General features: G+C 43.8%; 1 pseudogene across 1 annotated transcript; it reads left to right on the top strand.

The window, feature by feature from the left end:
• The first annotated feature begins 14,683 nt into the window (after window positions 1-14,683).
• Window positions 14,684-24,300, top strand: LOC145432178 (histone H1 pseudogene; annotated as a pseudogene). Its single transcript, XR_013912457.1, has 2 exons — window positions 14,684-23,584; window positions 23,816-24,300. The product of XR_013912457.1 is annotated as a histone H1 pseudogene (transcript).
• The last annotated feature ends 84 nt before the right edge of the window (window positions 24,301-24,384 follow it).

Genomic DNA, 24,384 nt, shown 5'->3' with positions numbered 1-24,384 from the left:
AAAGTTCATTTAAAGACAAGAACTAATGAGCCAAGGCCGACATAAATGTGTTTTATCTACTTTATCATAAATGTAACAAAGTGTTTAGAAAGTTAGCACATACATGTAATTTTTCATATTTTTATGTATCCATCTATAGAACGCTGCATGTTATATTCTAAATCTGCCTGTTCTCTGTCAGAAACCTGCCTGCAGAAAATGAACCTAAAGTATGTAATGCAAGGATGTCATCACTTTCAAGATGGAGAAAGCATAAAGTGACAATTATGAATCACCTAATATGATAAGGAGATTCTGCAGGTCATTAATCAATGTATAAAACTAAAATAAAATGTATTTTTAGTGATGCAAGATACAAACATGGAAGCAAGATGTATAATTAGGATTATTTATAATAAATATGAATAAATTATTGCAATTTCTTTAACCATAAAGAATAACTAAATCCTCCAGGACAATGTCTCATCAATGCACTGAACTCACTATGTTATCCACCTAACATCCTCCACATGTTGTCACTGTAATTTCCCCCTCATGAATGAATTTATGCTTGCACTAATCTGAATGTTCGGGGGAAAATCAAACGCATTTTACTCGCAGTACTCAAGCTGAAGAAGTGGTTTTATTTATATATGTTTATATATAAATATATGCGGTGGCCCCTAGAGACAAAGCACGTACAAACTCCAAAACACATTTCTGTCACGGCTGGGAAGGCGAGCCGTGTGGTGTGGAGGACGGAGGACCCAAGATGCAAGCAATGGATGAAAATGCTAGTGAAGTTTATTTACAAGGTGTAGTGGCAAACAAGCAGTGGGGGATGACAAATAACTGAAGACACCTAAACTGGGAGAACTAAAATAACAGCCCTGGGAGCATACGACAAAGGGCAGAGAGGCAGACGACGAGCAGGACACCGAGTAACACAGACTGACACGTAGGGCTGCCACGATTAGTCGACTAGCCACGATTATGTCGACTATTAAAATCGTCGACGACTAATTTAATAGTCGACGCATCGTTTGAAGCTTTGTAAGATCACAAAGGACGCAGGAATGAGTACCGGTAGTAGGATTTAAGAGTGTAATAACGGACTGAAACAGAAGATGGCAGCACTGCATGTACAAGGATGCCAGCTGCCGTTAAACCCTGAAGAAGAAGAAGCTGTGTCCCAGAATTCATAGCGCAGCCCAGCGCAGTTGTCAACAATGGCGGCAGCTAGTTAGTTTTAACTTTACTCTTATTATTCTTTCTGGGGCACAAAATAAACGTTTAACATATTTTCAGGCTTGAATGTAGCTGTGTAAACCTCAAATATCTGCTCAGTTTATCAAGACACCACATATTTTCAAAAGCGCTCCGACGTTTTCAGAGACGTCTGTTACCCACTAGCTCGTTAGCTAGGCGGGGGCAAGGCTAACTAAAGCCGTGAGAACACCGGACTCCCGGTGTCATGATCCTGGGTCTGTTGACCCAGCGTTTTGAGTTTTAGTTTATGTAAGCCCTTCAGGTTTCCTAAGTTCATTTGTTATCATGCCTAGGTGTTTCTAGTTCTTATTATTTCCCCCTCGTGTTTCCAACTATGTTAAATCTCCCCTGCTCTTCATGCGTTTCATGTCTGTGTCTTACGTTGTCAAGTTCGGGTTGTCATGTCTATGTCTCATTATGTTTCCTGTTTTATTGTGAAGAGGTCTGGTGTTTCTGTGTTCATCGTGTTCAGTTTTACTCTCCCACTGTGACGTCATTATGTTCATGTGTGCCAGCTGTTTCCCCATGTGTTCCCACTTCCCTCATCATCCTCCTGTGTGTATTTAGTCCGTGTGCTTTCAGTCATTTGTTGTCAGGTCGTCTGCTCATCCATGTCTCATCCCCAGGTACCCATGTCAGTTCACTATGGTTAAGCTTTTTCATGTTTTGTTATTAGTTCACCCAGTTTAGGTTATTGTTTAGTTTTCACCGATGCCCGATTATTTTTACCCTCATTGCTAGCCTCAATAAACGGCTTGTTTTGTTTATCCACACTACGTTTTGGTCTGCGTTTGAGTCCTCCTCTGCAACACATACGGTCTGCCCCAGCCAGACCGTGACACCCGGCAAATCGTTTTCAAACCCACCGCCGTCTTTCGCTAGTCAGGTTAAACATATATATAAGTCACTTAGATAACTTAAAAATGTTATTGTTTGGCTTTCTTTAGTATTTTATTTGTTCCTGAGTAAATCGGTTTGGCTGAGATTAAAGTTATAGTTTTTGCACAGCTAAAACTGTCAAGCAGACAGCTGATTGTCAGAAGTGTGAGACGCTGGAGAATATACTCCGGTGTCCTGTTATATTTTAGAAAGCAAGGAGTTTATTAAACTTCACCGAAACAATCTGCAAATTTCATTAAAATTTAATAAACTATCATCTTGTCTTTATTTTTAGTTAGCACAAACACTTCAAGCTGTAAGCTAATGATAGTTATGTAAGACCAGATGCTGCTGGTGCAATAAGCTGTACGCTGTACGTCCAATGGATGATGATCTGATTAGTCGACTAATCGCAAAAATAATCGGTGACTAGTCGACTATCAAAATAATCGTTTGTGGCAGCCCTACTGACACGGAGGAACACAGACGAACCGGAAACAGGCAGGAGAACACACAGGGCTTAAATACACACACCAGTAATCAGGGGATGAGAGACAGGAGGGCAACACGGCTGGGAGGAATCAGAGCTGACGGGACAGGGGAAACGTAAACTGAACACACTCACATCAGACCGAGACCTTCACAATAAAACAGGAAACTCAGACACGGGGAACCAAACAAGACACAGAACTAAACAGACAGCTTCACAAACAGACGGGGTGACACCATAGACCAGGGCTGCCCAATCCCAGTCCTCGAGAGCTACTATCCTGCAGCTTTTAGATGCATCCCTACTCCAACACAGCTGAATCAAATGGTTTGATTACCTCTTCAGCATGCCATCATGTTTGGCAAAGGCCTGATAACAAGCCATTCATTTGATTCAGGTGTGTGGGAACAAGGATGCATCTAAAAGCTGCAGGACGGTAGCTCTCGAGGACCGGGATTGGGCACCCCTGCCATAGACAGACAGAGACACAGACGCAGACTCAAAGGCAGACCGAATATAACACATAGAACTCAAACAATAATAATCATCATCATCATAATAAACTAGAAAATGATAATAAACTAAAAGCGCTGGGTCACCGACCCAGGACCATGACAGTACCCCCCCCTCAAGGGCTGGCTCCAGACAGCCCAGCAGAAACACAAAAACTGACCAAAACAAAACAGAAAACGACCCAACCAGGGCGGGCGGACGGGGTCCAGGACGGAGGGACAGAGTCCAAAAAGGCCCAGATGGCCAAGTTCAGGGGGCCGACAGCGCAGGAGGCCAAAACAGTTCAGTTCCGGAGGCCAACCATGCGAATGGCAGCGGCAGTGGGGCAGGTCCGGAGGCCAGTCACGCAGTAGGCAGTGGCGTAGAAACAGTTCTGGGGGCCGACCGTGCGGACGGCAACGGTGGCGGCGAGGAAGCAGTTCTGGGGGCCGACCGTGCGGACGGCGGCGGCGAGGAAGCAGTTCTGGGGGCCGACCGTGCGGACGGCAACGGAGGCGGGAATGCGAGTCTGGAGGTCGGCCACGCGGAAGGCAGTGGCGGCGTGTAAGAGGTCATCCACGCGGAAGGCGGGGGCGGCAACAGAAGTCCGGAGGGCAGCCACGGTGGTGGTGATGCCCAACAAGCGGCCTGACAAATGATCGATGATGTTGAGGTGGCAGTTTGGGACCTGAAGGTGGCGTGATCCCTGCGGCACCAGGCGAGGCGGAGGCTGGACCAGACAAGGCAGAAGCTGAAGCGGAGGCTGGACCAGGCGAAGCGGAGGCTGGACCAGGCGAAGCTGAGGCGGAGGCTGGACCAGACAAGACAGAAGCTGAAGCAGAGGCTGGACCAGGCGACGCTGAGGCAGAGGCTGGACCAGGCGACGCTGAGGCTGGACCAGGCGACGCTGATGGTGCTGATGCTGGACCAGGCGACGGCGTGGGTGAAGCTGAAGCTGGACCAGGCGACGGCGAGGATGAAGACTCGGAGGCCGCAGCTGGCGAGGATGAAGACTTGGAGGTCGCAGCTGGCGAGGATGAAGACTCAGAGGCCGCAGCTGGCGGCGGCGTGGGAGCCGGAGACAGAGGCGCTACAGCAGGCGGCGGCATGGATGAAACTGCTGCTGCAAGCGTGGATGAGGCTGCTGGTGGAGCAGCCGGTGTCTGGACGGGCTCCTCGGGCCCCCCAGCTGACGAGGAAGGAGGCTGGACGGGCTCCTCAGGCCCTCCAGCGAGAACAGTCTCAGGACCAGTGGGCACAGGGGCCCCTGGAACACACAGGACAAAACCAGCAGGTGCGGGGACCTCTGGCAGGAACAGATCAGAACCAGCAGGCGCACGGGCCTCTGGCTGGGATAGAACAGAACCAGCAGGTGCGGTGGCCTCTAGCAAACACATAGCAGACTGCAGCTGCGCAGAGCATTGACCCTGCTCAGGCAGCGACAGCCGGGTGCAGTCCTCAGCTGGCTTCTTAACCTCCAGGGGTCCAGAGTCTGCTGGGGGCTGAAACCCAGCCTCTGGGGAGGCCCTGGAGTGCATCTCAGTCTCAGAACTGGCCCGCTCTTGAGGAAAGTTTGCAGGATTGTTTGGTTTGTCTCTCTGCCTGGAACAAATGGGTGAACAATAGTTTCTTTCGGATTGAATTGGCCTAGCTGGTTGTACAGGAGGAGTTGGTGAAGATGATGGCTGAACAGGTGGCTGAGCTGAGGGCGACTGAAGTAAAGGTTGAGACAATAATGGTGGGGAAGTTGGAGACTGAACGGAGGATAAGGCTAATGATTCTTCTGCCAACTGGGCTACTGACTGGGCTATGGATTGTAACATGGTTTGTAATAAGTCTGGCTGTGACTGTAATGGAGCTCTGGATTGTGAGGCTGAATGTGGTGGAGGTGGCGACTGGGCTTCTGGCCGGGCGGCTAACTGGGCTTCTGGCCGGGCGGCTAACTGGGCTTCTGGCCGGGCGGCTAACTGAGCTTGAGGCGATAAACAGTCTTTGTCCTGTGCCGTACAGAACATTACCCCTGAGTAGACGGTCCCACAGTTCAGACCAACAATACTGTCCTGTCCACTCACCACAGCTGGCCGCTCGGAAATCCCCAGGTCCGACTGTGGCGAGGAGCGTCGGCAGCGTGAGCGCCGTTTCCCCCTTGAAGGCTGGGTTGACGGGCCGGGCAGAACATCCTCTGTCGGACCGGGCAGTGAAGCATGAGTTGCAGGGTGGGTGGTAGCAGCCGGGGGGTGAAGACGGAGCTCGTTCAGAATGAAATTCTGTGCGAGCGGGTGAAGTGAGCTGAGCAGCCAGGGGAGACCAGAAACCAAGCGCTGTAGCCGATTAGCCACGGCTTGGCGGAATTCTCTCCCCACGTGCTACAGCCAAACGTTAATTAATTGGTCCACAGAGTAAACAATATCCTCCCGGAGCTCCTTGGGCGGGTTGAATGCTGCTGGGTCCATAGTGGCCGGTTCGTACTGTCACGGCTGGGAAGGCGAGCCATGTGGTGTGGAGGAAGGAGGACCCAAGATGCAAGCAATGGATGAAAATGCTAGTGAAGTTTATTTACAAGGTGTAGTGGCAAACAAGCAGTGGGGGATGACAAATAACTGAAGACACCTAAACTGGGAGAACTAAAATAACAGCCCTGGGAGCATACGACAAAGGGCAGAGAGGCAGACGACGAGCAGGACACCGAGTAACACAGACTGACACCGAGTAACAGGCAGGAGAACACACAGGGCTTAAATACACACACCAGTAATCAGGGGATGAGAGACAGGAGGGCAACACAGCTGGGATGAATCAGAGCTGACGGGACAGGGGAAATGTAAACTGAACATACTCACATCAGACAGAGACCTTCACAATAAAACTGGAAACTCAAACACGGGGAACCAAACAAGACACAAAACTAAACAGACAGCTTCACAAACAGACGGGGTGACACGATAGACAGACAGAGACACAGACGCAGACTCAAAGGCAGAGCGAATATAACACATAGAACTCAAACAATAATAATCATCATCATCATAATAAACTAGAAAATGATAATAAACTAAAAGCGCTGGGTCACCGACCCAGGACCATGACAATTTCTAGCTTTAACTGAACTTCCAAAACAGAGCTACCTAGATCACTTAAATTACACAATTGAAAGCATGTGTGTATTGTTTGTGTATTTATACACAAGCACTCATATATATTCAAAAAATTTTTAAAAAAAAGGTTCATTTACCTGTTACTACCAAACACCAAATCCGGTTGTTGGTACTTGCTGGCTTGTGTAGCCAGTAGGTAACAAAAGCTCAACACTGCGCCCTAGCATCCTGGAGCACTTCTGTTGTGTTTTGTATGTGTTTTGAGTTTTTATGTGCTTCTGGGTTTTTACGTGTTTTGGAGTTTTTACGTGTTTTCCAGTTTTTACGTGTTTTGGAGTTTTTACGTGTTTTGGAGTTTTTACGTGCTTTGTCTCTAGGGGCCACCGCAAATATACTTTTATTTATTCACTTTATTCGCAGCTGGGATAGGCTCCAGCGCCCCTGGAAAGGATAAGCGGAAGCGAATGGATGGATGGAGGCAGGGAGTTAGTGGGCTGATCTAGGTATATCAATATGTCATCCGCATAGCAAGCAAGCTTGTGTTCCTGTCCCGCAATGGTAATCCCCTTAATATCTTTATTTTGTCTAATTGATTGTGCCAAAGGTTCTAAATACAAAGCAAACAGAAGCGGGGACCAAGCACAGCCTTGTTTATTTCCTCTCTGCAGAACAAAGCTATTTGAGAGACCCATTAACTTTAATTCTTGCGGTGGGGTTAGTATATAATGCCCTCACCGTATCAACAATTCCCTTATGTAAGCCGAATTTATCCAAGACTTTGTATAGAAAGTCCCAATTTACGGAGTCGAAGGCTTTTTCTGCATCAATACTCATAAGCATGGCTGTACTCTTAGATGTCTGTATCTGATGTATTACATGAAGAGTTCTACGTATATTATCCTGGGTCTGTCGTCGTCTTATGAACCCCGTTTGGTCATTACTAATCAGGTCGGGTAAAAATTCTTCCATTCTCCTGGCCATTATCGAAGTAAACAGTCTATAATCTATGTTAAGGACAGAAATGGGTCTATATGAGCCACACTCCATTTTGTCTTTCCCTTCACGTCGGAGCGCTTTTGAAAGTATGTGGTGTCTTGATAAACTGAGCAGATATTTGAGGTTTACACAGCTACATTCTCGCCTGAAAATATGTTAAACGTTTATTTTGTGACCCAGAAAGAATAATAAGAGTAATATTAAAACTAATTAGCTGCCGCCATTGTTGGAAACTGAGCAGGGCCGCGCTATGAATTCTGGGATAGGTTGGGCCACGAAGTATGCACCCGACCCATCCTTCAAACCTGGGGAAATAAAGGACGCATTTGTGGGCCGCATTATTTGGAGTCTTGGAATTTGGACAGTCTTCCTCGTGTCGCTGTAACGTAATCGGCCTACAAATGCGGGCACAGGAGGATGCGGTTCCTGAATTTGGACACAGCTACGATAACGGACACTGCTGCTTCTTCTTCTTCGGGGTTTAACGGCAGCTGGCATCCTTGTACATGCAGTGCTGCCATCTTCTGTTTCAGTCCGTTATTACACTCTTAAATCCTACTACTTATTCCTGCGTCTTTTGGGATCTTTCTGCGAAACTCTGGTTCCTTTACTGGTTGGTGCCGTCCGTGCACATCCTGTCTGGTAATGAGTCTTTGTTTGTAGTATCATTCGGTAGCTGTAGTTGGAGCGACAGTTGAGGCTCATCAGTGTCGCGTTACTGGCACAGGTTTCGTTGAGTGAACAGTCCATACACTTCCTCTCGTTCCTCGGTGGGCAGAAAGTGTATATGTATTTGCATAGCAGTCAGTTTTATTATTCAAGTAAGCTGTAGTGTTCATAAACTGCCACCAAAAGTTAGTGGCGTAGCCATGGGGAAACTTGGTGTACTTTCCTTTGTCATACAGTGTCTGCCTTTTCTTCATATAGCGTGACTTATTGTCCCTCACGGAAGCAAAGATGAGGAGCCCGGCCATGGTCAGGGCCACTGCAGTTATTAAGAGCCACCACCTCATGACGACGGGACACACCCTCCTGTCGCGAGTAGACCCCCCGGCCAGGAAAGCTGACCCCTCCACCGGGCGAGATCACAACAAGTGGGCAAGCCTGCTGTCAGCTGTGTTTAGATGGCTTCACTTACTGGCTCTGATGGATGCAAGATGGTCGTTCCGCTATTTTGCAAGCTCCAGTTTTTCCTTTGGAGCACTTTGATCAGAACCCAGTCACCGGGCTGTGATCTGCAAGACACTTGATAGACATCATTACATTCTTCGTCATTTACAATCATCTCTTTATTTTCCTACAACTTAGACATACATTTTGCTACTGAAATTGTATCTGCCTTTTTCACTGGGTAGATTTCTGGCCACTTTGAGAATACATCTATAACCACTAGGGTGTATTTTTACCCTTGGCATTCATTTAGCTCAATAAAGTCCATATGGATTGTGTGGTCTCAGGTTTCCCTGAGCATTATATTTTTGACACGTCATGCACGTTCTGACAAATTGTTTTGCTGAGGTTTCAAAATTTACAGTGTAGAAATGAGAGTTGACAATACTGGTCAGTCCTCCCGTTGACAAATGCGTACAGCCATAACACATCATTAAGTCGTTTGTCAGAACTGCACCGTGTTTTAGCCATTTTGCCTGCTCTGCTGTGCTTGCTGCTTTTGTTCATTTTTCAACACATCCAGTGGAATCTGATGTGTGTTTACTGCCATCAATGTGATGTTTGTGTTTTGTGCCGCCTATTTTGCTGCTCTGTCGGCAAAGTTGTTGCCTGTAGTAATGAAAGAGTCAGTAGGCGTTGTAAGAGGTTGGCATGCTGAACCAGGTTTCCAGTTGGTGTAATCATTCCTCTGTTATGCCAAATTTTTTGCAAAATGATGTACAGCAGAGAAAACATACTGGCTGTCTGTATGTATATTTATTAGTTTGTCTTTGTGTATTTCACTTTCGCGTATCACAGCTATCAGCTCAGCGCTCTGTGCAGAACACGAAGAAGAAAGGGGTTTTGCTTCTATTATTTTACTATCTGTGGTTACTGCGTAACCTACACAATTTCGGCCTGTGCTGTAAGGTCAAATGCTGTTCTCCTAGCTTCCACACTTGCTGATCATAAGGTGGATCTGGGCCTGGAGTTTGTTTAAATCTCAGAATGTTGTGATACTCGGTCGGTTTCTGGAAAGTGGATGTGGCGGGTGTCATTTAGCATGCACTCAGGTTTAATACCAGAAAAGAATGGCATGACTGCTATCTTAAGTTTTGTCAGAGCGTCTCTACCTAGCAAATTTACTGGACACGACGGGTCATATATGCATTTAATAAAGCACCTGCGGCCACTTGCTGTGTGTACTAGTTCTAAAAGGGCAGTTAATTGTTGTACAGTTGTGTGGCCTGAAGCTGACTTTACAACTAATTTGTCCTCTACTCCTACAATCTCGTGGGAAGTGACCTTCCTCTCCACGGTTCTAGCAGGCGTTGTCTCTATGTTATCTGCTGTTTCTGCGTGGCTGTCTGCAGCCTTGGTGTTTATGACTTTGCTCGCCTCTCTGTTCCTGATAGCCACCTGCGGATTAGTGTTTTAGTCTATTGTCAACAGTCAGCCTTATTTTGAAGTTACAGAAAGCTTCTTCTTTTTTGTTTGTCTTGGTTTGGGAGAATAGATGCAACACTACATTTTCACTTAAGGCAGTTTTGAATAATTTCTAGTTTTTCAAACAATTCATGGATCTCACACATTTCAAACTTTCAAGTTAGGGTTGTTTCCCATTTATACATATATATATATATATATATATATATATATATATATATATATATATATTTAACTTTGCATTGCTCACAGCTCATAGCTCACAGCTCTAAACCTAGGCATTTTTCAATCATATGCCTAATCACTATGTGTCACTGTGATTCTCAAGTATTGTCACAAGTTCGTTTAAATTCGTTTCCAAAACCAACAAAATAATCAAACAAAAACAAAAAACATAAACGTGTCAGGACACAAAAGAAAAAAAAGAAAAATGCTGCCACCCGAACAAGGCAGAAGTCTGCATATGTTGGCTTGTAATAGCATGCAGCTTGTAACATGGTAGACTAATGTGCCTGTGTTAATTCAGCTCCATATTATTGTGTGAAGTTGCACTGGGTTGGGAGTGGTTTTGTGTGTGTCACATTTTTGGTGAGCCAATGGCTGGAATGGGGTTGGACTAATTAGAGGCAGGTGTACTTGATTGCACTGATACACTGGTCTTCTTATAGCCCACACTACAAACACTGCTGTGTTGTTTTGTCTCTCTGTGCAGGTATGTAATGTGATGAAATCAGATATGTTTGGGATGGATGGGTTTTGCCCTATGAATTTTATATTAAGTGTGTCGTTTTGTCTCTCTGTGCAGGCCAGGGCCTATTATATGCCACAGCCTAAAGGCAGCTGGGTTGCAGAGGCTTGAGTGACCACTGACTATATGCTTGCAGGGTGGTGGGTCTCCAAGGACAACTTCTAACCCTGTTAAAGGCAACATGTGGAGTGCAACTTGGCCGTGTGGCATAGCTGGCTCTGGCCTTGGGACTGTGTGTTTTTATACAATTCATAAGTGGGACACTGGACTGTTTTGTCTTTTATCTCTTGATATATTTTTCGTCAATAAATTATCTTTTAGAATTTTATTGACTGACATCTTTTTGCCCATGACTGAGACGGTTGGTCAGACCTAGAGTCTTTCTTTGGGTGTGTTACAGCAGCTTCTGCTCTAAAAGAAACAAAAAAGAAAAAGAAAAGAAAATGTGTAACATGCTCATCAGCTTAGCAGTGTCTACATATTTAATTCAGCTTCTCAATCCTGTAGTTGTAGCTGTTGTCTACAGGGTTTTGCTTATTGGTTGTTATTATAGGTGTGCTCTATATCTCAGCAATGTGTCATTCTAGGATGATAGGTTTCAAGCTGGTCAAGTGCCTCTATGCACTTCATTAGTTTAGTTATTCTCTGTATTGTCTTCATCTCACATGTCATTACACTGAGTTTCAGCAAACCTTAAGCTTGATGCAGACTACTGCTTAACAATTATCCACCTCACATCATAACCGATTAAGGTGCCTCTTCATATTAATATTATGTCATTGTTAATATTATCCTTTGTCTTATATAACAGTAATAGCATATTATAATATTTTATCAGTGTGTACCACTATACTACTACTGAGCCAATTTGTTAGTTAGGATAATCTTATTCAGCAAACAGATAATTTAGAATTCATCCAATCTGCGGTCACATTTGTTCTCTCTGTTGCATGGCGGACCAGGCAGTTCTATTATAATATATTATTTATATTTTATTTTGTATCCATCAAGGGCTTCAGATGACCTGCAGAATCATCCTTTCCCCAGGGTGGAGACAGTTACCTTTTCACACACTGTCCTTGGCTGAACAATGACACAGCCTTAATATACCTTATTTATTTTATTAAAATATTTTCGTGTGAATTATTTGCTTTATATTCATTTTATACATGCTGGGCATGGTCATCATGCCAACTGTGTTTCATTGTTAATATCACTTTACAGGTTGTTATCCTTGCTATTATTAATTTCAAATATTCTAAAGATCATTTCTACTGTAATTTTCCCTTTGTTTATCTTTATTTCGTACTTTTTATATTTATATCTACTCAGTGGGGTCTGTTTTCAACCCTTTTAAACTACTTCAAACTACTTTGATCTCTAGTTTTCACCTAATAAGGGATTATTATGTTCTTCCTGATATGGGTGTTGCTGCAGATGCGGCTGCAGGAGTGAGTGATGGTTTACTAAAAGGATTGTGGGAACTGCACAGTGTCTCGTCTTCTGGTTTTACTAAACTGGCAGTTGAGTTCTGTTCTTCTGACTGTTTATATTTTGTTTTCTTAAATCTCTCAGTTTACAGACACTGTTTTTGTCCGGCGTCTGGACTTTTCTTTTCTCACCACTGCTCGTCAGCAGGAGTGAGTTTTAATTTCACTTGCTTGATTACCCATCTTATTTATGTATTTACTTATTTTTGTTTAAGTAATATATACACAATACAGCTGCTATCACCTTCGCTGGTATTAGAGACGAGAGTGGTTGCTCACACGCCCTTCTACTTTCGGACTATTTCCAAAAGCGGTGTGAACTTTACGAGACGGAACTCGACCGTTCTCTCAACTCACCAGCACGTCAGTGAATAGCAGTAAAAGAAAAACACAGTAGGAGCAGCTCAGTCTCTTATTGGACCGTGAAAATTCAGCTTGCTCCGTTAATTAAAACAATACACACACACATTCACATTCACACCTATTCGCGCGATCGGACCCTTATCATAAGGGGAGCTGCCAGTCTTTCTGTAGACGAGCTACTTATTCCCTAGACCCAGTCTAGACCCAGCTGGGGGAGCTACCCAGAGCTCCAAACCTAACCCACAGAAGTGGGGAGCTTCCAGTCGACGAGCTCCAAGCTACCAGCCGACGAGCTACTTTAAACCCACAGAGGTGGGGAGCTTCCAGTCGCGACGAGCTACTTTCGCTATTTTAAATTCCCTGAATTTAAAATACGCTTTTACGCAAGATTGTGTCAGTGTGTCTGTATCTACCTGGTCGGTGTCGCCGCGTCTGGTCCACCTCGATCGGGCCCCACCACCGTGGGTCGCTTTCTAGAACGTTGGCCAAGACTCGAATTTAACGCCCTTGGTCTTTGACCACACACCTAGTGTGTGGGCTGTCGACAGACGAACAACGTGTACTGGTCACGGAGATGGGACACGATGGAGGCGCTCCGGCTCGAAGGACCAAGAAATGTTGGGGGAAAACTCTGTAAAAAAACCCAGGAGAAATAAAGACACAATGAGACAAAGTTACTTTCTTTATCAAACGTGTACACGGGTGAGCTGCTAAGAACAACTCACCCCATGCACAGTGGCTTGGTAATTTTTATAGGCACAGAGCACAGAGACAGTGAGAACAGGATAACAAATAATAAACAGATAAAATAAAACAACTCCATATATGGTGCTAGTCTCGTCAGCAGAGGGCTAGGGAAGATAAAACAATCTAAAACAATATGTCCCAGAAACAAGATGTGTTTGCTGGGAAAGTCTAAAAAGATAATTCTAAACTAATCTAACCATAGGCAGAGGGCAGACAAAAGGCATCTTTGTACATTTAAAAGAAGGTAAAGAAACATAGAATCATTTTTCCTGTAACAGAAAGAAAAATATTTCTTTGTGCCCACCTCTCCCTGTTAATGCCCTACCTGGCCCCTGGCAAAACTTTGCTAGACCCGCCCCCGCACAGTTACCAGCTGTCAGCTACTTAGAAAAGGATCCTGGTGTTATTTGTCTCTCAGAAACAGTTCATAACTTCAACTCATTCATGTCACATAAAGGTAAACCTGTTTCTCCATCACCTGTTCAGCTCTGATGATTCAGTAAGGACATCTCCTGGTTTCATCTTCATGTTTCCCTCTCACCACATATCCAAATCGACATCATGACCAGCAGCTTTACAGCTGTGGCTCCAGCAAACATCAGCTGATACTAGAAATTAATATTAAATAAATTCTAACAACAGCTGATCAAGCTTAAACGTGCTGCTGTTGTTTAGCGCGACATCCTGCGGTTTCCTGTTTCTGGCGCAAAGTGGGAGATAAACAAACGAGAGAGACGGGACTTGTGACAGAAAAGCCGATCAGCTGATCATTGATCAGTTTTATGATTGAAGTAGCAACAGGAGAGGGAGGGGGAGAGAATGAGAGAAGAAGAAGCAGCTGCAGCATAAAGACACAGAATAAATACAGCTTTGTGTCTTCTTCCATTCTAGCTGAAGTACGGGACAAACTGTGCTCCTTTTCAGCTCAATACGAAACCCGTAATATTTTCTCTGAGTACGGGACGATTCTGTCTTTTTACGGGACGGTTGGCAACTCTACTAACTAACCTTATGAATGCCTCGGGCCTCTCCTCCTCCTGCCTCCCCTTTCCCTCATCCACCTGCTGGCCTCTGTGGAAGCTCCGCCATAGCCACCACAAAACAACTGAGTTATTTTTACACAACGGCCAGCATCTGGCCAATCAACCACCTTTCATTGTTTATACCATTACAAAAAAATAAAATAAAATAAAATTCATCGGCCCATAAAAACAAAAAATCACCATCGGCCCACGGGGTAAATGCCTGATGGCCAGTCCAGCTGTTAGATTTGTATTGTTGATTGTCATTTATGCTTAGAAATATTTACTTATATATGCTTAGAGTTTTGTAATTAGTTGTAGATTGGTAGAGGTTTTGATCCTTGATAGTCTGCAAACTTTGTGTGTATTAGACAGCACTTTGGGAGCATGAGAGGTCATACCGTGTTTTATTATTTTATGGTAGGATTAACGCAGTTGCGTTTGTTCTAGTCTAAGTGCTTTTTGTTTAGATGAACTGCAGGACTTCCTCACCGTGTTATCTAGGATGAACCTTGACCCTTTGATCAGCAGTCCCCACACACACACACACACACACACACACACACACACACACACACACACACACACACACACACACAGGCAAGGTACTCTTTGTTTGTATGTAGACGTCGTATGTTAATGAACCTATGCATATTCATGTAACCTCAATAAAAGGACAGTGTATGGGAGAACGGACGAGACCAACTGGAGTCAAGCGGTTGTCCGGTTCTCTCCCGTGCACGAGTAACATGAAGAACTTTGCCTATTTGTGTCTTGCTTAGCAGTGTAATTATATTGTCTTAACGTTCCAGCGAATAGGTTTATGCTACAAACCTATCATTAATTGGTCCTTCGATGCCGGAGCCCTGGAATCGCATTCACCGAGGGGAGGAGAGGCACGCTGACAGACTGACGTCAGCCAGGAAGTTCCTGTGGATTCGCGGTCTGTCCTCTCTCCTCGATGAATGACGGTCGGCGGGATTCGGGCTGATATTACACTCTAAGCAACGCCAAGTAAGTTTAAAGAGGCCGACTCTATAACCGTGTCGTTGTGCAGTCTCCGCCACTGTGTGAGGCGTTGAGAAGAGGCCGACTCTATAACCGTGTCGTTGTGCAGTCTCCGCCACTGTGTGAGGCGTTGAGAAGTTCGCTACTTTGTGTAGCGATACCCGGGTTCCTTGCTACTTTGTGGAGCAAGAGGTTCCTCGCTACTTTGTGTGGCTAGAGGTGAGTTCTCCGCCGCTTTGTGGGGCGTTGAGAAGTTCCGCGGGGTCCAGATTGTGCTGGACGATAGGCCTATTTTGTGTTGTTTTTGTTGTCGTCGTCGTTGTTGTTGTTGTTGTGTGAGTGTGTGCGGAGCAGAACATGTGGTCTGTGACACCGACTGTTGTTGTTATCATGGGTTTCTAAGCAACCAAGAGTGAGTCGGAGGGAGACAGACGTTTGTGCTGGACTTTGCTCCTGGCAGCACAAAGTATTTATGTAAAAAAGAGAGGGAGCGACGGCTCCACAGCTGCGCGGGTTCACGCGAGCGCGGTCACGCGGGTTTCACGCGGACCTGAGCCGTGCGGTTAATCGCAGGCTTAAAAATGGAAGAGATTAAAACGTTAGAAGTTTTCAGAAAACACACCAGCCTTGAAGAGCGTGTGGAGAAGGCCAGCCCACATCAGCAGCTATGCTCTGGTGGGTGGCTGTTCCCCCACCCCTTGCTGACACAAAACGTTAACTCTTCAGCCTGTGTGCCAGACCATAGACGTAATTGAGGTGGATAGTTGTTAAAAGTCATCTACATTACGCTTGTGGTTGCTTAAATTCAGTACGATGACATGTGAGGTGAAGTGATATAGGTAAATATTTCAACTAATGAAGTGCATAGAGGCACTTGACCTGTGTGGAAGACTTTCGTCTTATTATGAACCATTGTTGGGATGTAGAGCACACCTGTGAAAACAACTAATATGCTGAACCCTGTATGAAACATCTAAAAGTACATGATGGAGAAGCTGAGTTGAATATGAAAGTGTAAGACTTTGCCACTGTGGGCAGAGCAACTACTGTGTGATGTTGCGTTGCAGTTTTTTTTTTTTCTTCTGAGCTGATGAGCAGGCTACACATTATCAGATCGAGAGCTGTCTGAGAACTACTCTAAGAGAGGGAAACAGCGCTATGATAACTGTGATAACTGGAGTGTGCAACGTTTCCATGAGCAGTTTTCCTGCATCTTGACTTGTGTGTAGAGTGTTCATAACATCAGCATCATGTTTTTGATTATTTGTTTGTTGGGTTGAAAAATAGTTAAATAAACTGGTGATCATATTTACGGATCACCATGGCACATATCATCAGCCATGTGATTTATTTTTGCAGATGACGAAGTGAGTGTGAATGTGTCTGACATCACAGTGTTTTTGTGCACTGTGCAAGAGTAATTGCCTTTGATTGTGAGTGAGAGCGGTGATTCTGCAGGTCACCAGCTATTGTAACGAAAAAAAAAGAAAAAAAAGAGTGAAAAAGAAAAATCATAGGAAAAAGGTTTTGTGTTGATCAGCCAAAAACAACTACAATTTCATTTTCTGCTTTTAAGAAAAGACTGTTCACAAAAACACAGAGAGAGAGAGAGATGTGTGTTGATTAAGCAGTGATGATAATAATGAAATGTCTTAGTTTGTCACTTTCAGGTGAAAAGCAGACCTGAATCAATTTTCCACATGCAGCGGTCGGAAGAAAGTTATAGTTTAACATCATTGGAAACATGCAGGCCAAGTTTCTGGCTGACTTATTTACAGTGCCATGTGTTTCTCAACCTCACAAGCGAGCTCACTCCTCCCTGAAGATAAGGAATGCAGCTCCATGATAAAGAGACAGCAGCAAGTCCTGAGCACAAAAAGTCCCAGCAAAGCAGCAGCAATGTGGATAAACAGCAGCAGAAGAAAGCAAACCCATCTTCCTGTCTGATTGGATGAATTCCACGGAGGGGCGAGCAAGATGGCGGTGGCAGCATGTTGAAATGCTCAAAAAGGACTGAGTGACTCGGGCAAGACACATGCAGCTAGCATGCTGGCTAGCGACATGAAAGAAATGGACCCTTCATGATGCGTTCAACGTGCCAGCGCTGTGGTGGGAAAGGCTCCATCATAAACACGCCCTGCGCCGAGGTTCAGGCCAAGAAGAAGAAGACTATGACTTCCAAGCCCAAGAAGGTCGGCCTCAGCGTGGGCGAGCTGATTGTGAAAGCCGTGGCCGCTCTCAAGAAGGCTCTGGCTGCCGGAGGCTACGATGTGGACAAGAACAAGGCCCGTGTCAAGACCGCCATCAAGAGTCTAGTGGCGAAGGGCACCCTGGTGCAGACCAAGGGCACCGGGGCCTCCGGATCCTTCAAGATGAACAGGGTTACTGAGACCAAAGCTAAGACGCCTGCCGCGGCCAAAGCCAAGAAACCGGCAGCAGCTGCTAAGAAGTCGCCCAGGAAGGCAGCAGCAGCAGCACTTCGGCCACTAGCACGAAGTCAACCGCATCAGAGGACAATAGTGAGAGTGGCTGTGACTTCACTGTGCATGTGAAGAAAACGTTTGAGGAGAACTGAACAGTTGGAGTTTGACATTTGCCACCTGTGGAGTAAAATGGCAAGAAGAGACAGTGGGACACAGGACAAAGCTGAAGGAGAACTGCCGGCTGTTGGACTGTTGAAGTGGGAGAGGACAACAGAGTGAGAAGACTAGGTGAGAACACATAGGAATTATTTAATGTGGGAAATCAAAATTTGGGTTAGCAAACCTGGGGAAAAACAAAACTGACTGCTTAAGTTGGAAAATGGAGACGGAGTCTGAAACATTGCGAAAATAGAAACATATACAAAATCACACACACACAAGCAGAACATGCATTAACCCTACTAACAATTCCAAACACAAAATGACTCATGAAGACTCATAGCACATTAGTTAAGAAATGATTAAATAATAGCAGAGAAGTGTGTAGGAAAGGCAGCTTTAAGAACATGCTCTGCTGGAGATGCAGCTCCACAGACATGCATTAGACCTGCCTAATAACACAAACACATGTAATGAAAATTAGCTTGTTATCTTTCATCAGTGTTAAAATAGCGTCAATTTAGCAGACACTTGTTATTAAATACTGAATTTATCCAATGCAAAAAATTGACTCTCCAGGTTGCAGGACAACAGTTTAACTTTTGTGGGAAAAAAGATCCTGGTTTGACCAACCAGTGATCAGACAATAAATTTAGTTGTTAAAATGGTAAATTGGGAGAAGCTTCCTGCTTGATTGAGGCAGCACATGTAATTTACTGTATGAGGGAAATTGTCTTTTGTGATACTATTTTGAACATGCTTTTCTGTCGTCCTGTCAACTTAGTGGGTTAATAGCTGATATGCAAATTAGTGATCGGTTTTAGATTAATGAAAGGTGACTGAATTCTAGCACGAGTGAATGAGATGTGTTGGAGTTTGTTGTGTGTTGAGTGGAGACTCTAAAACACTGAGTTTCCTGCTTTGATGTGCGAGTGAATCCTGTATTTAGATACACAACTCTGAATACGTCAGAACAAACTTCTTTTGTGAAGTGCATGACAGCATGTCACATGTTTTATGATGAAGGGAAAAAAGGAAAACTGAATAAAATAGATCTGTGGCCTAAATGAGTGAAGAGCACAGACCTGGTAATTAAACTCATAGCTAATAAGACATTAGGATTATGTTGTGTGTTGTGCAGCTGATGGTTGATTTGGAGTGAATCTAGCTGATGATTTTTCTTTTGTTGTGAAGTTGAGCCTGCCGATTAGTATGATGGTATGATAAACCATGCTAATGGTATGATTTACCCTCCTGAGATGAGGAGCTTGTGTCATGACTTAACAAGGCCTTTTTATTTTGATACTTTCACAGTGCACTGAGAGTTTGGTTTGATAATCTCTGTTATTTTTTATTTTTCATTTTTGAACAAGCACTGATTTTTGCTTGTGAATTTCTTTTCTTTGAGCAGATCTGCAAGTCGGGAATTAAAAGCGTTACACGTCGTCAAGAAAATTGTTGCAAGTGAGTTTCTCCACATTTAAAATGGGTTCAGGGGAAAGCCACTTATTTGGGACAATTAGGAAATGAGAGTCCCCCCCAAAAAGGATTCAACGAGGAAATCCAGTCTAAATTATTTTTCTTTTTGAAATAACGTCGTTTTGCTGAGCGTGGAAACGAATGCGATGATAATTTCCACAATTAGCAAAAGAAGGAACCACTGAGTGAATGACTAAGAATTTTAAAATATCTGACTGACTGACTGAACATGATTGTGTGAAGCTAACCCCCACCTGACAAAGGTACAGATGAACCCATGTGTTTCCTTTTACAGGAGCAGAAAGATGACAGCAACACTCGAGGTTGCATGATGATTTAACCTTTTAAATGCCATTTTCTGTGTCTGTGCATTTATCAGGTGTGTTATTCATAGGCTTGAGTTGCTCACAGAGATATCTGTGACAAAGTATGCATACGCCTGCGCAAGCGCTAATATTTGCATTTTCTTTTCTTACAGCATGCCAGTTCTTCATGTGAATTGATGATGCGATTTATACCAGGACAACTGGTTGATGTTTTTTCCTACTACAGGATTTCTGGGTTTATGTGTGAGGAAAACTGTGTTTACAGGTTATGAGTGGTGATGCTGTTGCATTGTGTTGATGGGAAAATGTGAAGGTTACTTTGATAATGTGAATAACCTGTGTGAAATTTCCTGTGTTGAGAACTGGTGTTACTTCTTTCCACAGCTAGGGTTGACTTTATGGTGTTTTTATGGCACCTCTGGAACCTGTTGACCTGTGTCTGACCTCTGTCTGACTACAGTCAATGTGTATTGCTAATGTTAGTTTCTTTGAGAATGCTGTGGAAGATTCAGCTGAACCGGACAAGTGACATGAGTGAAATTAATAAGAGATACAGTGTTTCTGGGATAGTTTGATATGGGCTCATTAGCTGGCCACTTTTGAGCCCATAGTAATATATAAGTGGAGTGACTTTGCTTAAGAGCCGTCACCGATTACATTAATGTTGCCTGAGTACATGGGATGATCCATGTCTGAGGCGACTTATGAAAATAATTGTAGTTTACTGATTTGAGAAAACCTGCACATGACACTTGTCTTGCTGATGTTGAATGCTTCTTGTCCTTATGATACAATTGTTTACAGGTATGAAGTTTGATTTTACTTCCAGATTTTGTTTTCCAGGCCATGATGGTGTGTATGCAGGCTCCTGGGAGAGCCAGGTGTTAAGCAAACTTAATATGCAAAGCACACTAACATTTTTATTGCAGGGTTATAGGTCCAGGGTGGTGCTGCTCCAGAGGAGGAGATGCCCTGATGTTACCTGGGATATGATCTAGCTAATCTTTTTCTTTGAGACGGGAATCTGATTTTGATGAGTTGACTCATGGGAGTGTCCATGTGTCAAGATGGGGGATCCAGGATTAATATGAAACAATGAATTAACATTAAATTTTGGAATTAACATTAAATTTTGTTTTATATAATTTTTGCAGCGATTTGTGTGATTAACCGTTTATTTACAGGTATTAAACCTATGCAAGTGGTGCACCCATGTTCAGATGAGGCTTTGATGGCCTATAAGTGAAGTTCACTGAACTAAAGAATGTGGTTTGATGATTGTTGACATGCTCTCCAAATAGAAGTTTTTCCTCCTAGCAATGAAATACAGGTGCAGCAGTAATCTCCTGAGAAATCTTCAGAGGCCCAGTGAGAAGCGAGAACCATTCCAGGCATAACTGACAGCCCAGGCAGTGGTTGAGGTCAAAGATCAAGCTGATTGGGGCCCATCATGAAATCAGACCTTGGAGCCACAGCAAGGACCATGAAACTGCCTGCAAAATAGAGGAGAGGATCGTACACAAGATGGGAGAGAGGCTTCAGGAGGATCAGAGATCATCTTCAGCACAGCAGACATCACACAGAGAGCTGTGCTACTAAGCTTCCAGGAAATCAAGAGGAGACTTCCCACAGCAAGATTTTAAATAAAATGAAAGATTCAATATTGACGCTGAGGAAGACGACTAAGGTGTACGACGTGCTCTGCCTTAAACCTTCAGCAGCGTTGGAACATGAAAACTCGTGGGATGAGGGGAGCGTGCCAAGCTCCATCGACAGCGCAGAAGGAGTTCGAGGATGACATCATGATTCTGTGAAAGCACAGGAACCAGAAGCTATGGTGGTGATGACAGCAGTTTCCTATGAACATCACCTAATGCTGTGCCACTATACTGTGCATACGATGACACTCTGAAGGCTGCTGGGATCATAACAGCAGTAAGATGACGGAACCCAGCACCCTTTCCACAGAGAGCTTTTTCTGCAGAGCGTGGACAATTAAGGAGTCATAAATATCCCCCTCACAAGACGAAGGTCTGAAGTCAGGTGATGGGGGCTGGTAAGAGGCCATAAAACTAGAATGCTGAGAGGTCTGCAGCTTGGAAATAGCTGAGACCCATGTTGACGAACCACAAAACCAACTAGTATGTTTGAATGTCTATTCTACATACATTTGGACTCTGGTCCTATGGACAGTGATGGAAACAACTGGAAGAGACATTCATGACGCCCTGCAGAGCTTAAACCACTCTGCAGAAAGACATGTGATGTGCACACCCGGAGGAAGCACCACCAAGTTGAGATGTTTTTGAGAATGTTACTTTTTTAGTTTCACTATTAAATTAACAATTTCTTTGGTTGCTCGTAAGATGCAGTTTGCCATGAGATGAGCTCAATGAATGGGGTAACTGCTAATACATTTATTAAACTGTGTACCTTTCAGTAATTTAGGGTGATTTGACATATGCTGAGTATAAAAAGGTTTGCATTGAAACTGTCAGACATGACGTATTCATACCTGGGAACTTTTCAGGCATAAAGGTCAAAAAGGGGGGAAATGTTAGATTTGTATTGTTGATTGTCATTTATGCTTAGAAATATTTACTTATATATGCTTAGAGTTTTGTAATTAGTTGTAGATTGGTAGAGGTTTTGATCCTTGATAGTCTGCAAACTTTGTGTGTATTAGACAGCACTTTGGGAGCATGAGAGGTCATACCGTGTTTTATTATTTTATGGTAGGATTAACGCAGTTGCGTTTGTTCTAGTCTAAGTGCTTTTTGTTTAGATGAACTGCAGGACTTCCTCACCGTGTTATCTAGGATGAACCATCTAGGGTGAGGGGGAGGCTACCCTCTTCCTGACCAAGGATGTTTGACCCTTTGATCAGCAGTCCCCACACACACACACACACACACACACACACACACACACAGGCAAGGTACTCTTTGTTTGTATGTAGACGTCGTATGTTAATGAACCTATGCATATTCATGTAACCTCAATAAAAGGACAGTGTATGGGAGAACGGACGAGACCAACTGGAGTCAAGCGGTTGTCCGGTTCTCTCCCGTGCACGAGTAACATGAAGAACTTTGCCTATTTGTGTCTTGCTTAGCAGTGTAATTATATTGTCTTAACGTTCCAGCGAATAGGTTTATGCTACAAACCTATCACCAGCTGTGGTCGTGCCATCAGTTAACCCTTCGCGTGCCAGCTGTGGCACGCGTGCCTAGGGTTGCCGACCCCGGCTCTATAGGAACTCTGTGTTAAAGGGTCAATGCACCAAATTGGGTTTTGATAACAGTTTATTTCTCATGCAATGAAAGACACAAACTGCTCAGAGGGATTACTACTGAGCACAAGTTAAATGAGCTCATAGCACTACATTGGCTTTATCAGCCCTGCAAAAACAGATCAGTCTTAGATTCTCTTAAATAAGTAGAATCTGAAACTGAAGGGTTTTAGATTAAATCTGATTCCTAAATCAAGAAGTAAAGCTTAAAGAATAGCCTAGGTTTGTAATTTGGAACAAAGTTGCGTTAAGTGTGACCTTCTTAGCTGCAAACCTAGAACTGGTCTAGTAGCTGTCTTACTGTAACATAAGTGCTGCAAAAGGGATTTATCTCTCTCTCTCTCTGTCGATCTCTCAGTCCCTCTTTCTAAAATATTCATTTTACGGTATTTTCTCTATATATGATGTAGGTTTGGATTTTCCCTCCTAAATCGTGATGCTCTGGAAGTCTCTGTCAGTCGACCTGCCTGTATGTATGTTTTTCTATGTGTTTTGTTTTGTCTCCCCTCCCAGTCCCCTGCTTCCTCCTTTAAGTGTGTGTGTGTGTGTGTGTGTGTGTGTGTGTGTGTGTGTGTGTGTGTGTGTGTGTGTGTGTGTGTGCCAGTTTATGGGCGTCATCAGGCCAAAAGGTGTTTCCCGTGTTGAAGCTGCCACACCTGTCTTCCGTCTAGATTGGCCACTACTTAACTGTTTGACTGAGCTTCAGTCAACGCTGGATCGTTGAGTTACCAAGTAAGTGAAATCCCTTAACATAAATAATAAACACTTTGATTGAGAAATTGCATTTTGTGTTTACTTTTGTTATCTTTGTCTAATATTTAAATTTGTTTAATGATCTGAAACACTTTTTCATACCACTGTATGTACGCAGAAGTTCTGTTCAAAAACTATGAACAGACTCATTCCAACAATGTGAACCAAGCTGTCACTGCAACTGTACTAATGCCCAGTTTGTAACAACAGACATGATGCCTCATACTACAAAACAACCCCAAGAGATGCAGTTAAAAAAAGGGGGGTTAAGAAAAGCCACACACATATCGACCAGTTGGGCAAACTTGTCAACACTGTTCTTCAGAGGATAAAGTGCTGGTCCCTTATTACACCACAAGACTTCAACACAATGTTGCAGACGTGTGCCACCCAGGAAACACAAGAGCCTTAAGGCCATTTTCAGAACTTTTTTTTTATTTTTATTTTCAAAACTTACATTTAACTACTGATTTTATCTACTGTTCTGATTTTATCTGTTTTGATTTTATATACTGTTTTGTTTGTTTGTTTGTTTGTTTGTTTGTTAATTAGTTAGTTAGTTTATTTGCTTGTTTTATTCAATTTTAAATCATGCTTTTTATTTGTTCTTGTTTCTAATGTCTCTGTAAAGCACTTTGAATCACCTTGTTGTTGAATTGTGCTATACAAATAAACTTGCCTTGCCTTGCCTTGCCTTTATTGTAATTCTAAGAATCATTTGGCACATGGTATTTTGGAAATGTAATTAATGATCAAATGGTAACTACAACCATGTTTGT

The sequence above is a fragment of the Astatotilapia calliptera genome, chromosome 12 (genome assembly GCF_964374335.1).
Source record: "Astatotilapia calliptera chromosome 12, fAstCal68.1, whole genome shotgun sequence".
NCBI lineage: Eukaryota > Metazoa > Chordata > Actinopteri > Cichliformes > Cichlidae > Astatotilapia > Astatotilapia calliptera.
The sequence above is the reverse complement of the archived record's forward strand: the minus strand, read 5'-3'. Positions and strand labels throughout refer to the sequence as shown.